This window comes from Chiloscyllium plagiosum, unplaced genomic scaffold, assembly GCF_037043375.1.
Source record: "Chiloscyllium plagiosum isolate Xiang-an unplaced genomic scaffold, Cpla_swu_hap1 HiC_scaffold_39, whole genome shotgun sequence".
Taxonomy (NCBI): Eukaryota; Metazoa; Chordata; class Chondrichthyes; order Orectolobiformes; family Hemiscylliidae; genus Chiloscyllium; species Chiloscyllium plagiosum.
The window spans coordinates 22,144,821-22,159,520 of record NW_028270177.1 but is presented as its reverse complement, the minus strand read 5'-3'; the positions used below and the strand labels follow the sequence as shown (position 1 = coordinate 22,159,520).

General features: G+C 41.0%; 1 protein-coding gene across 4 annotated transcripts in view; it reads left to right on the top strand.

Moving 5' to 3' along the window:
• Positions 1-14,700, top strand: part of mindy2 (MINDY lysine 48 deubiquitinase 2) — a 58,655-nt gene that overhangs the window by 29,043 nt on the left and 14,912 nt on the right. The window lies entirely within an intron of this gene.

The following is a 14,700-nucleotide window of genomic DNA, read 5'->3' as shown; positions in this document are numbered from 1 at the left end:
TACAATTCTTTGTTGTTAGCACTTATTCCTGGCTTTCCAGGAGCAGTGTAGTTTTATCAGCACTTAAAATGAGAACTAAAGTGTATTTTGCTTTCAGGCAAGTTTGTCTTTAATTTCTGTGGTATATTCTTAATGCTTTGTTTATGAAATTGGCCTGAGTATCAATGGAATAGCTTATTGAGGAGGATTTTGTGAAAGCAACCTTTGAGGGATTGATGTGTAATCAAGCTTTGGCTGTTGATTACCTTGAGTATTGCTGTATTACACACATATAAACATCCAAAATAAATCGTGTAGTTTTTTGTTTGTTTAATATTTTTGGAAAAGTACTAACTGAAAGATTGAGAGTCAAAGAATCAGCATGGCAACAGACTCTTGGGTCAAACTCGTCTGTGCCAACTAGGTATCCTAAACTGAATCAGTCCCATTTGCCTGCGTTTGGTCCATATCCCCCTATTCATGTACCTGTCCAACGTATTTTAATGTTGTAATGGTACCTACCTCTACCACTTCCTTTGGTAGCTCATTCCATACATGCACCACCCTCTGAGTGAAAAATGTACCCTTCAGGTCCCTTTTTAATTTTTACTCGTTCTCAATTTAAACCTATTCTCATGAGATCTGCACTCCCCCACCCCAGGAAAAGACTTGTCAATTTACCCTATCTATGCCTCTCATGATTTTATAAACCTCTAAATTCACCCCTCAGCCTCCGATGTTCTAGGGATAATAGCCCCAGCCTATTCAGCCTCTCATTATAACTAAAACCCTTCTGTCCTGGCAAACATCTGGTTAATTTTTTAAGTACCCTTTCTAGTTTAACAACGTACTAATAGCAGGGTGACCTGAATTGTATGGTGTTCTAAAACTGGCCTCATCAATGTATTGTATAGCAGCAGCATCTCATTTCAACTCCTACATTGAATGCACTGACCAATGAAGACTAGTGTGCTAAATGTTTCCTTCACCACCCTGTCTATCTGCAATGCCACTTTGAATGAACTACGAAGCTGCACCCTCGGTCCCTCTGTCCGACAGCACTCCCCAGGGCCCGACCATTAACTGTGCAAGTCCAACGCTGGTTTGCCTTCCCAAAATGGAACACCTTGCACTTAACTAAATTAAATTCCATCTGCTATTCCTTGGCCCATAGGCCCATCTGATCAAGATCTTAAACTCTTAGATGACCTTCTTCCAGTCCATGATGATACCACTTTTGGTGTCATCCACAAGCTTACTAACCATACCTCCTATATTCTCATAGAAATCATTGTTCGAAGTGATGAATGACAGTGGATCCAGAGCAAGTCTTTGCAAGACACTGTTAGTCACAGGCCTCCAATCTGAATAACAACCCTCCAGCATCACACTCTGTCTTCGATCATTAAGCCAATTTTGAATCCAGTTGGCTATCTCTCCCTGGATCCTGTGTGATCTATGCTTACTAACCAGTCTACCATGCGGTACCTGGTCAAAGGCCTTGCTAAAATACATGTAGACAGTGTCAACCACTCTGGCTTTATTTAGCATCTTGGTAAGTTCTTCAAAAAAAAATTCCATCAAATCTGAAAGGTACGATTTCCCACGCTCCAATCCATGCTGACTATGCTGAATTAGTCCTTGCTTTTCCAAATGCATGTAAATCCTAATTCTCAGAATCCCCTGCAGCCCCTTAGCTACAGCTAAAGTCAGACTCACTGGTCTACAGTTGCCTCGCTTTTCTTTGCAGCCTTTCTTAAGCAATTAGCTAATAGGTTCAAACTGCTAATAGTTGGGGTTCATTTTTCTGGGTATTACAGAATAATGAAAGTACTGTGAAATATAATGTCATTTGGACAAGATGTGTAGGTACAGTTTTAATTGCAGTAAATAGAATTAGTGCTGGAAAATTTCAGTCAGTGTGTGGACAGTGAAACAGTGTTAGATGTTGAAGAGTTTATTGGCAATGGGCATTCGATGCTCAGCTTCTATTCATTTAGGTTCAGTTTGGATCTTGTAAAGTCATGGCCAGGCAACTATTAAAATGTATGCTTGAGTGTGCAGACTTGAAACTTTGAAAGGTCATGTGATTGAATCCTTGGTTCTACCAGTTCGTATATTGCAATTTGAGCATTTCAATAGGCAGGAATTTATAGATTACTGCAAGTTTACTGTGGGACCTATTATTTATTAATCAAACTATGTTCATGTGCTATGTTATGTGCTATTTGAATATATTTATGTAGAAAATACTGCTCTGAACCCAAAAGACACGAGGAATAAGTTTGTGAATTAACCAGTTATGCGATCAAAGAATCATTAGAGATTGTGTAGATTAGGCCTATGTTTCTTAAATTAGAATAAGTCATCCAGTTGAAACATAAAAAATTATTTAGTGCTTTCTTGACAAAGTAGATGCAGGCAGGATTTCTCCTTTGTCTTGAAGTTGCGATTTCTGCTAAAGGTTCTACCATTTACGAATGAGACGAAAAATTTCTTCATTCAAATTGTTGTTAATCTTTTGAATTCTATATTCCAGACGACTAGAGGTGCTCTGTTTTTGCATATATTCAAGAACTCAGATTTTGGGTATGAACCTAATCAAGTAAATGGAGATAGTTCAGGAGAGCAGTTTGAAGTAAACCATGAGTCATGATGTGTCAAGATTGAATGGTTCCATTTTTTTTTTTGATCTTGTACATATTGCTAAAATACTAAACTGTAACCAGGAGCATCATAAATCTTGTAAAACTGAGTAAAATCACATGAATTAAAAATAAGTGTGCAATAGTGGTTCAGTCATTTGGATTTTAGTGTCATACATTGAAGTGTTAAATTGTTTGAATTCTAAGTGTTGTTAACAAGTATAGTTTGCTTCTTAACCTGATGATTAAAAGCATCTTGCTTTAAAAGATTACATGTGCAAAGTTTGACTCTTGAGTCGGTAATTTTGCAGTATCTTTGGAGAGAGAGATTGTAGCTAATACTGGATGCAGTCAGTTCTAGAACATGGAACAATACAGCGAAGAACAGGCCCTTCAGCCCTCGATGTTGCGCCGACCTGTGGACTTTTCTCAGTTCGTCCCCCTACACTATCCCAAAATCATCCATGACCTTATCTAAGGATTGTTTAAATCTCCCTAATGTGGCTGAGTTGACTACCTTAGCAGGTAGGGCATTCCACGCCCTTACCAATGTCTGTGTAACGAACTTGTCTCTGACATCTGTCTTAAATCTATCACCCCTCAATTTGTAGTTATGCCCTCTCGTACAAGCTGATGTCATCATCCTAGGCAAAAGTCTTTCTCTGTCTACCCTACCTAATCCTCTGATCATCTTGTATGTCTCTATCAAATCCCCTCTTAGCCGCCTTCTTTCCAATGAGAACAGACCTAAATCTCTCAGCCTTTCCTCGGAAGACCTTCCCTCCAGACCAGGCAATATCCTGGTAAATCTCCTGCACCTTTTCCAATGCTTCCACATGCTTTTTGTAATGGGGCGACCAGAACTGTACACAATATTCCAAGTGTGGCCGCACCAGCGTTTTGTATAGTTGCAGCATGATATTGTGGTTCCAGAACTCAATCCTTCTACGAATGAAACCTAACGCACTGTATGCCTTCTTAACAGCACTATCCACCTGGGTGGCAACTTTCAGGGATCTGTGCACATGGACTCCAAGATCCCTCTGAACATCCACACTACCAACAATCTTTCCATTCACTAAGTACTCTGTCATCCTGTTATTCTTCCCAAAGTGCATCACCTCACATTTAGCTGCATTGAACTCCATTTGCCACCTCTCAGCCCAATTCTGCAGTTTATCCAAATCCCCCTGCAACCTGTAACATTCTTCCAAACTGTCCACTACTCCACTGACTTTAGTGTCTTCTGCAAATTTACTAATCCATCCGCCTATGCCTGCCTCTAAGTCATTTATAAAAATGACAAACAGCAGTGGTCACAAAACAAATCCTTGTGGAACACCACGAGTAACTGCACTCCAGACTGAATATTTTCCATCAACCACCACTCATGGGTCATGGTGCATTAAATCTGCTTTCCCTTCAGCTCTGTGTTGAAGGCGTTCTCTTCGGAGATGCTACCAGACCTGAGTTTTTCCAGCAATTTGGTTTTCAGCATCTGCTGTTCTTTTGAGTTTTGGAGATTATGCAATTTTTTTTAATTTTGAAAAATTGATGCAAACAAGTTTTGCTGTCAGCTTAGTTTCATTGAAATTCTCCTATGTACTGTAGTTGCCTGATTTTATTATCTTACTGGGTCTAATTTTCTTTTCTGGAAATGAAATCCTTTGAAGCAGTTTTTTTGACCTTCTGCATGCTTTGGTTTAGAAGGCTGCAGAAATGCACTATTTTTGAATCTGAGGAAATGAAAGCACATTTGAAACATGAGTAAGATTAAGAAGTGTTGTGTGTCAAAACAGCTATCAGGATTGGAAAAAATTCAGACAAATTTAGGATAGTCAGAGAAGGGGCTTCTCTAACCTAGTAGAAATCTGATGATCCGCTGCTTTCAATTTGCATTGATAACTATCTAAATAAGCACTTTGGGTCTGTAACTCTTGTTTGCAATGTTAATTATATTCCATTTTTTGAAAACTTGAAAATAACTGGTGTTGAGCTTCCAATAATATCTGTTGTAGTAGTGACGGTAAAGCAGGGTTCCCAAAGTGGGGCTGCAAGCTGAAATTTGTCATCACCTCATAGTGGTTGCTTTGCGGCTGTCTACCGCCTGATCTGTGTTTCTTTTCCTTGCTCTGTCCGCCTCTCATAGTTATCCATGAGGAGTTGTGGCAGTATTAAGGCCTCAGCGAAAGTCTAGTATGAAAAATGTTGGGAAGCACTGTTATGTAATGAAAGTCAACTAATTTAAGGTAAAATACTGTGGAAATCTGAAACAAGCAGAGAGAACGCTGGAGAAGAAGAGTCATGACAGACAAGAAATATGAACTGTGTTTTTACATCCACAATGCTGACAAACTGACTGAGTTTCTCTAGCATTCTTTGTTCTGTTGAGTTTAAGGTTGTCCTTCTAAGCATAGCTTCAGTTAAGTAAGAAAGCATGAAATGTTTTGTTTTCACATTTGGTTTTTCTTCATATTTCATTGCTCTATTCATGAGATGATTCCTGAGCTGTGCAGCAGTGAACTCATTTTTACTGTATCTGGATATTATTTTTTAGCCAGTTGAAAATGTGAGAAGAATTCCACAAATTAATTCTCCCTGTTCCTCCTCATTTCTCCCTGTTCCTCTTTCTTTCTCATCCCTTCTCATATATTTAGCGTCAGGCTCCAAATTCAGGGTGTGGAGTTGGGATGGTTAAGGGTATTAAAGAAACAGTTAAGAAACACAAGAAGATTGTGAAATCCATTCCAATCAGGATAGCCTGACCAAATAAGTAGGAAGTTCCCATTCTCCGAGACCTATAACTACTACCTTCTCTAGTTTTAATTGTTGCTCTTGATGACCGAATGTGCTACTTGAGTATGTATGGAAGTCTATCTGTTCTTCCCAAGTTCTGTATTAACGTGACAACTCATTCAAAGCTGACTTTAGCAGAAGAACATAAGAGATAGCAGCAGGAACAGGCAATTCCTGAGTCTGCTTTGCCATTGATACAGTCATGGCTGATCTCATCTCAACCTCAACATCACTTTCCTGCCCACACTCCATAACTCTTCCACCCGTTACTAATTAAAAACCTGTCTCCTCCTTAAAGTTACTGCAGCCCAGCATGCACCACATTCCAGGGTTGTGAATTTTAACAGATTCAAGACCCTTTAGGAGAAGTAATTTCTTCTCATCTGTGCTTAAATCTGCAACTCCTTAATCACAATCTATTATATTTTATTCCAGATTGCCCAACATGAGGAAACCTGCTTGGTCAATCCCCTTCAGCATCATGTGCCCTTCAATTAGATCTCCTCTCATTTTCCAAACTCCAGAGAGTATATGCCAAAACCGCTCAATCTCTCTTAATAAGACAAACCCCTCATTTCTGGAAGAATGCGTGAACATAGTGAGTTTTAGTAAACTTCCTTTGAAGTGCCTCCGATACAGCTACATCCCTCCTTAAGGGACCAAAACTCTGTACACAACTTCAGGTGTGGTCTGCTTAATGCCTTGTTTAGCTGCAGCAGCACTTTCCTATTTTCATTTTGGTCTTCCTTCAGCAATAAATGCCAAAATTCTATTTGCTTTCCTTATTACCTGCATGTACTTGTTTACATGGTGTCACTATAAAATTGTCACCTTCTTCTTTTTGCTCCAATTAATGGACCTTTATGACAATACTTATCATCAGGTGGAAGTTGAAAACAGCTTGCATTCTGTATAGCACTTAGAACTTTGTAAAATTACCCCGGTGAGATCTGTAGATCAATTCAGGCAATGTTGCTCCTTACAATGTAGCAGACGTCCTTTGAATCTGGCAGCAAGTCAATTTAGCAGTTATACGTGAGGTCAGTATTTCACGAATCTTCTCACACCAGTGCAAGTACGTTTTCCTGCTATTTGAGTTGTGATTATTAGAGTTGCAATTTTCATGGAAGACTGGCAACATCGTTCTGCTCTGGTTTACAGTGATGAAAGCCAGGAGTTCAGACACTTATCGGTGAATAAATTCTTTTCAGAAAATTCAGTGCTGTTACACTGCTGTGTGTTAAATTTTAAGCAGTGCATTGAATGTTGGATCCACTTGTGTGCTGAACTAGTGTATCGATGGTGCAATATTCTAGGATGGAGAAAATAAGACAGTTTGAAACAAGGATAAACATACAGCTGAAATGCTTGATGTTTAAAATAGCACACATGCATTATGTGACTACATGTCAATTCAAGACATGGATTACTTAAAGAGGGGTAACAAGTTAGGTGAGTCGTGTGCCAATTTTCTTCCTTCCCCTCTTCAAGGCATTCCTTGTGAAACAGATCCATGGCCAGCCATCATTCTCTGGTTTTGTTTTCGAAGCAGTCTGTTCAGATATTGTATTACATGCCAGTGAAATGGATGGAACTTCAATCTTGGCCTGCTGGCACAGAAATAGGGATACTACCACTGAACCACAAGAGCCCATAGACTCTCTGGTTTGATTTCCAAAGAGCCAGTATTTGAACAGTTATTGAGTCATTCCATGTAAATGGGCTGGCTGTAAAGGTCAGAGCTACAACTAATAATGGTTGGATTTGACATCCAGGTATACATACTTAGAGTCATAGAGATGTACAGCACAGAAACAGACCCTTCGGTTCAACTCGTCCATGCCAATCAGGTATCCCAACCCTAACTAGTCGCACCTACCAGCACCCAGCCTCTATCCCTCCACACCCTTCCTATTCATATACCCGTCCAAATGCATTTTAAATGTTGCACTTATACTGGCCAGCACCACTTCCTCTGGCATCTCATTCCATACACATACCACCCTCTGCATGAAAAAGTTGCCCCTTAGGTCTCTTTTATATCTTGCCCCTCCCACCCTAAACCTATGCCGTCTAGTTCTGGACTCCACCAACCCAGGGAAAAGACTTGCCTATTTATCCTGTCCTTGCACCTCATGATTTTATAAACCTCTAAAAGGTCACTGCTCAGCCTCTGACGCTCCAGGGAAAACAGCCCCAGCCTATTCAGCTTTTCCCTATAGCTCCCTGGCAACATCCTTGTAAAACTTTTCTGAACCCTTACAAGTTTCACAACATCCTTCCGATAGGAAGGAGACCAGAATTGTGCGCAATATTCCAAAAGTGGCCTAACCAATCTCCTGTACTCAACACTCTGACCAATAAAAGAAAGCACACGAAGCACTGCCTTCACTATCCTATCTACGTGTCACTCCACTTTCAAGGAGCTATGAACCTGCACTCCAAGGTCTCTTTGTTAAGCAACACTCCTGAGGAGCTTACCATTAAGTGTACAAGTCCTGCTAAGATTTGCTTTCCCAAAATGCACCACCTCGCATTTATGTGAACTAAACTCCATCTACTCCTCAGCCCATTGGCCCATCTGATCAAGATCCTGTTGTAATCTGAGGTTACCTTCTTCGCTGTCCACTACACCTCCAATTTTGGTGTCATTCTGCAAACTTACTTACTATACTTCTTATGCTCGCATCCAAATCATTTATGTAAATGACAAAAAGTAGAGGACCCAGCACTGATCCTTGTGGCACTCCACTGGTCATAGGCCTCCAGTCTGAAAAACAATCCTCCACCACCACCCTCTGTCTTCTACCTTTGAGCTAGTACTGAATCCAATTGGCTAATTCTCCCTGAGATCTAACCTTCCTCACCAGTCTCCCATGGGGAACCTTGTCGATCGCCTTACTGAAGTCCATATAGATCACATCTACCGCTCTGTCCTCATCAATCCTCTTTGTTACCTCTTCAAAAAACTCAATCAAGTTTGTGAGACATGATTTCCCACGCATAAAGCCATGTTGACTATCCCTAATCAGTCCTTGCCTTTCTAAATACATGTACATCCTGTCCCTCAGGATTCCCTCCAACAACTTGCCCCACCGATACCAGGCTCACTGGTCTATAGTTCCCTGGCTTGTCTTAACCTCCTTAAACAGTGGCACCACATTAGCCAACCTCCAGTCTTCCGGCACCTCACCTGTGACTATTGATGATACAAATATCTCAGCAAGAGGCCCAGCAATCACTTCCTTAGCTTCCCACAGAGTTCTAGGGTACACCTGATCAGGTCTTGGCATTTATCCACATTCCCATATTTCAAGACATCCAGCACTTCCTCCTGTGTAATGTGGACATTTTTCAAGGTGTCACCACCTATTTCCCTACATTCTATATCTTTGAATCCTTTTCCACAGTAAACACTGATACAAAATACCCATTTAGTATCTCCCCATCTACTGCGACTCCACACAAAGGCTGCCTTGTTGATCTTTGAGCGACCATATTCTCTCCCTAGTTACCCTTTTGTCCTTAATGTATTTGTAAAAACCTTTGGATTCTCCTTCAAACTATTTACCAAAGCTATCTCATGTCCCCTTTTTGCGCTCCTGATTTCCCTCTTAAGTATTCTCCTACTGCCTTTATACTCTTCTAAGGATTTATTTGAACTATCTTGTCTATATGCTTGCTTCTTTTTCTTAACCAAACCCTCAATTTCTTTAGTCATCCAGCATTCCCTATACCTACCAGCCTTTCCTTTCACCCTGACAGAAATATACTTTCTCTGGATTCTCGTTATTTCATTTTTGAAGGCTTCCCATTTTCCAGCTGTCCCTTTACCTGCAAACAATCAGCTTTTGAAATTCTTGCCTAATACCTTCTAAGTTGGCCTTCTTCCAATTTAGAACTTCAACTTTTAGATCTGGTCTATCCTTTTCCATCACTATTTTAAATCTAATAGAATTATGGTCGCTGGCCCCAAAGTGCCCCCCCACTGACATTTCACTCACCTGCCCTGCCTTATTTCCCCATCTGCCTTCCCTTTTGGGTCTCTTGCATTGAAGTAAATGCAGTATAATTTATCAGTCCTACCTTGTCCTCTGCATTGTCCCTGCCTGCCCTGACTGACTCGTTTCTGTTATCAACTGTGCCAGTCTCCGATTGATGTCTTTCCTCCCTATCTCCCTGGGACCCACCAAACCATCTCTCCCTTCCCCCACCTTACTAGTTTACACCCTCCTGAGCAGCTCCAGCAAATCTCCCTGTCAGTATATTAGCCCCCTTCCAATTTAGGTGCAATCTGTCCTTGTACAGGTCATTTCTATCCCCTGAAGAGATTCCAATGATGCAAAAATGTAAATCCTTCTCCCATTCATCAGCTCCTCAACCATGCATTCATTTGCTCTATCCTCCTATTCCTACCCTCGCTCGCTTGCAGCACCAGGAGTAATCCAGATATTACTACTCTTAAGGATCTCCTTTTTAAATTCCTACCTAACTTTCTGTATTCTCCCTTCAGAATATCATCCTTTTCCCTTCCGATGTCGCCAGTTCCAATGTGGACAATGACCTCTTGCTGGTCCCTCTTCCCCCATGAGAGCATTCTGCACCCTCTCTGAAACATCCTTGATCTTGGCATCAGGGAGGCATCATATCATTCTGATTTTTCACTGTTGGTAACAGAAGCATCTGTCTGTGCTTCGAACTAGCGAGTCCCCTTACACAATTGATCTCTCGGACCCTGATGTACCTCTCATTACATTAGAGCCAGTCTCGATACAAGAAACTTGGCTGTTTGTGCTACATTCCCCTGAGAATCCATCACGCCATACATTTTCCAAAACAGCATACTTGTTTGAAATGGGGATAGCCATAGAAGACTCCTGCACTACCTGCTTACCTCTCTTACCTTTCCTGGCATTAACCCATCTATGTGACACGCCTGCTTTCCATTGGCCAGTGCATTGAGTATAGGCGTTGGGACATTACCTTGTGGCTGTACAGGACATTGGTGAGGTCACTTTTGGAATGTTGCATTCAATTCTGGTCTCCTTGTTCTCGGAAAGATGTGAAACTTGAAAGAGTTCAGAAAAGACCTAAAAGGATTTGTTGGTGTTGGAGGGTTTGAGCTGTAGGGAGAGGCTGAATAGGCTGGGGTTATTTTCCCTGGAGTGTTGGATGTGGAACATGGCCTTAGATGTTGAGGGACATAAATAGGTTGAATAGCCAAGGTCTTTTTCCCAGGGTAAGGGAGTCCAAAACTAGAGGGCATTGGTTGAAGGTGAGGGGGAAAGATTTGAAAGGACTCTGGGAGCAACCTTTTCACGTTGAGGGTGATGCATGTATGAAACAAGCTTCCAGAGGTGGTGGTGGAGGTAACCACAATTGCAACATTAAAAAGGCATCTGGATGGTACCTGAATAGGAACGGTTTAGAGTGATATAGGCCAAATGCTGGCAAATGGGACTAGATCAGTTTCAGATATCTGGTCGGCATGGACGAGTTGGACTAAAGGGTCTGTTTCTTTGTTGTATGACTCTATGGCTAAAATCTTTGGATTTCCAGTTACTAACTTAAATTTTTATGATGTCAACTTTGTATATAGCAAATGGTCATCTTCAGAAATGTACAAATCTATCTTGTCATAATTGGGCAGAACATCTATTATCTGTAGGTCTGGCAACTTGCAGATCTACTATGTGACAGGGTGCCCTTTCCTCCACGGGTGACCTCTTTGAATGAGCTAGCTGTAAGCCCTGATCAGAAAAAGCAACTTAATGTGTAAACAAACATTTCCTGAAGAAGTATCAGACATACTTAATGTTGCCGTTTCTGTAACTACAAAATACTATGTGGCATTGTGAAAACAGGAAGAGGCAAGAAAGCAATAAAATGCACAGAATATTGGGGATATAGGAAGGTCAGTTTATGACTAGAGCTACCAGAATGTTAGATATACATTCTGCTAAAAGTTACATGAGACCGATGAAGAATGTCAGAGCAGTGAGAGGCTTTACAGAAGGAAACTGGGAGAGCACAGGGTCAACATGTTCCAGTACAGACAAAGGGTGACCCAAAAATCCAGTGATCCCTGGACATCAAGGGATATACAGGCTTGGATGAAGACAAAAAGGGAGGCTACGGTAGATAGCAAGAACTCAAACAACAGAAGTGCTATTGTACAGTGTGCAAGGAGAAATTCAAAAAGGATATGTTAAAGGCTCAAAGAGGACATGAAAAATAATGGCCGGTTGGACCATTTAAGGACCACAGTGGTAAATTGTGTATGGAGCCAGAGGATGTAGGTAGGGTTCTTAAAAAATTATTATTAGTTTTCACTAGCGCGAGGCATGATATGGTTACAGAAATCAGGATCAAAAAATTGATGCACTTGAAATTAGCATAGACAGAGAGGAGGTACTGAGTGGCCTGGAAGGCTTACAAGTAGACAAACATGCAGGGCCAGATGAGATGGATCCCAGGCTTTTGAGTGAGACAAGGGAGAAAATAGCAAGGCCACTGGCAATAATTTTCAATTCCTATCTGGCCACGGGAGAGGTGCCAGAGTACTGGAGGTCATGTAGTGTTATACTGTTGTTAATGGGAGCAAGGGATAAACCAGGAAACTGCAGGCTGGACAGTCTAACCTCGGTGGTGGGGAAACTATTGGAAGCAATTCTGGGGATGAAGAGGTACAGGGATTAAATCAAGAATATTCATGTCTGACCAACTTGATTTAACCAGGTGTGTGGATGAGTGCAATGCACTCAACGGAGTTTCTTTGGACTTGACGAAGTGTTTTGAGAAAGTCCCACGTGGGAAGCTGATAGTGAAGGCAGTAGCCCTTGTGATCAAAGGAAATTTACCTAATTGGATCCAAAATTGGCTGAGTCGCATGAAGCAGAGGGTGATGGTCAAGGAGTGTTGTTGCAAAAGGCTTGTATTCATTGGGGCTCCACAGTGGTCAGTGTTGGCAATCCTGCCTATTTGTGGTGTACATCTAAATTCAAGCCGAAATCATTTTTGAGTGATGATCAGAAAATCTGAATGATATGAAAATTGGTGAGATGGTAAATATTGAGAAGGATAGCCTTTTAGCATAGGAGGATATAGACAGCTGATCAGTGGCAAATGGGATTCAATTGGATAAGTTTGAGGTGATGTGCTCACGTGGGATAAACAAAGAGAATACATGGAGGTTGGATTGTGGGAAACAGAAGATCAAAGGACCCTGATGTACATGTCCATCAGTCTCTTTGGTCCAACTTGTTCTGCTGACCAGATATCCTAAATAAATCTAGTCCCATTATGCCAACATTTGGCCCGTATCCCTCTAAGCTTTTTCTATTTGTGGACTCATCCAGATGCCTCTTAAATGTTGCAATTGTACCAGCCTCCACCACTTCCTCGGGCAGCTCCTTCTCTGCACACACTACCCTCTGCATGTAAAAGTTGCCCCATGGTCCCTTTTAAATCTTTCCCCTCACCTTACACCTATGCCTCCCCCGCCCCCCCCAAAAATACCTTTGCCTCCACCGCACTGGACTCCCCGACCCCAAGGAAAAGTCCTTGGCTATTCATCCTATCCATGTTCCTCATGATTTTAGAAACCTCAAGAAGATCACTCCTCAGCCTCCGTCCCTGGGAAAACAGCCCCAGCCTTTTCAGCCTCTTGCTATAGCTCAACCCCTACAACCCTGGCAACATTGCTGTAAATCTTTTGTGAACCCTTTCAAGTTTCACAACATTCTTCCAATAGGAAGGAGACTAGAATTGCATGCAGTATTCCAATGGTGGTCTAACCAATGTCCTGTACAGCTGCAACGTGACCTCTCAACTCCTATATTCAATGCACTGACTAATAAAGGCCAGCATGCCAAACGCCTTCACTATCCTATCTACCTGCGACTCCACTTTCAATGAACTATGAATCTGCACTCCAAGGTCTCTTTGTTCAGCACTGTTTCTCTTTAGGAATTGTGCACATTTATCAATATTGTACATGAAGCAATTTTGTTTTAATATCCAAATGCAATCTTAGATATAACAAAAAATGAAATTTCACTTTGAGCATAAAGCTCTAATACTTCTGCATCACCATCTAGAGGAATTTAATTGTATTGCAGCAGCTTCCTGTTTCAAGAAGCATACAATATGCATTGCTCAATCCAGCTGTCAACTACTGACCTTATTCCGAGAACGGTTTTTTAACTGGCATCTTGGCCAATATTCCTTCATCATACAAAAGAATGAAAACATATCACTGCGAGTAGCGTCACTTAAGACATGTCAGTCTCTGACGTTTTTAAATCCCACCAAAAACAGTGTTGATTTTTATGACTAATACAATAGTTATAATATCTGGTAGGTTAATTTGCCGTTTATGGTATGCTGTGTGCAAGTTGACTACTGTATTTAACCGATGTATCGGTGACTGCTCTAATGTAACTAATTGGCTGGAAATCATTTTGGGACATTTTGAAATGCTTTCCGTTTGTTTATTCGTGGGACGAGAGTGTTACGGACTAGGCCAGTGTTTATTGCCCATCCTTAATTGCCCAGAGGGCTATTAAGAGTCAACTGTGTTGCTGTGGGTTTGGAGTTACATGTAGGCCAGAATGGTCAGGATGGCAGTTTCCTTCCCTAAAGAAAAGTAATGAACCAGGATTGTTGTTCTGACAATTGTCAATGGATTTGTGGTCATCATTGGATGCTTATTTCCAGATTTTTATTAAATTCAAATTCCGTCATCTGCTGCGCTAGGATTCGAACACAGATCCCCAGAATATTATCTGGATATTTGGATTAATAGTTGAGAGATAATGCCACTAACTCTTACTACATGCAATTTTAACAAACAGCTTTTTCTCTTGTCATTGCTGCTTTTTTGTTTTCTTTTAGAAAGAGAATTGTACTCGTATATCGTTTCAGCGTTGTCTTCACCTTCTGTCCCTGGCTGGGAAAAAAAATGGAAGTCTCTTGCATGGATTTTCTTAGAACTTTATTTTTGTCCAAAACGTGGATTTGATTCCATGTATGTAATGCCATAAACATTGCATGAAAATGAAAATCTATGTTTATTCTGGTATATACTCAACCAGTAGAATACCGAACCAAACTAGGAACAATATTCTTACAGAACAAAGCTATGTTAATTATACACTCATTATTTCAGGCTTTGCAATGGCTGTGAAGCATCTTGTTAAGATTAATCTATCTTTCCCATAAATGAAATGTTAGTTCCCAAAATGAATTATTATTAAGCTGGAGAGGGTTCCGAACAGAT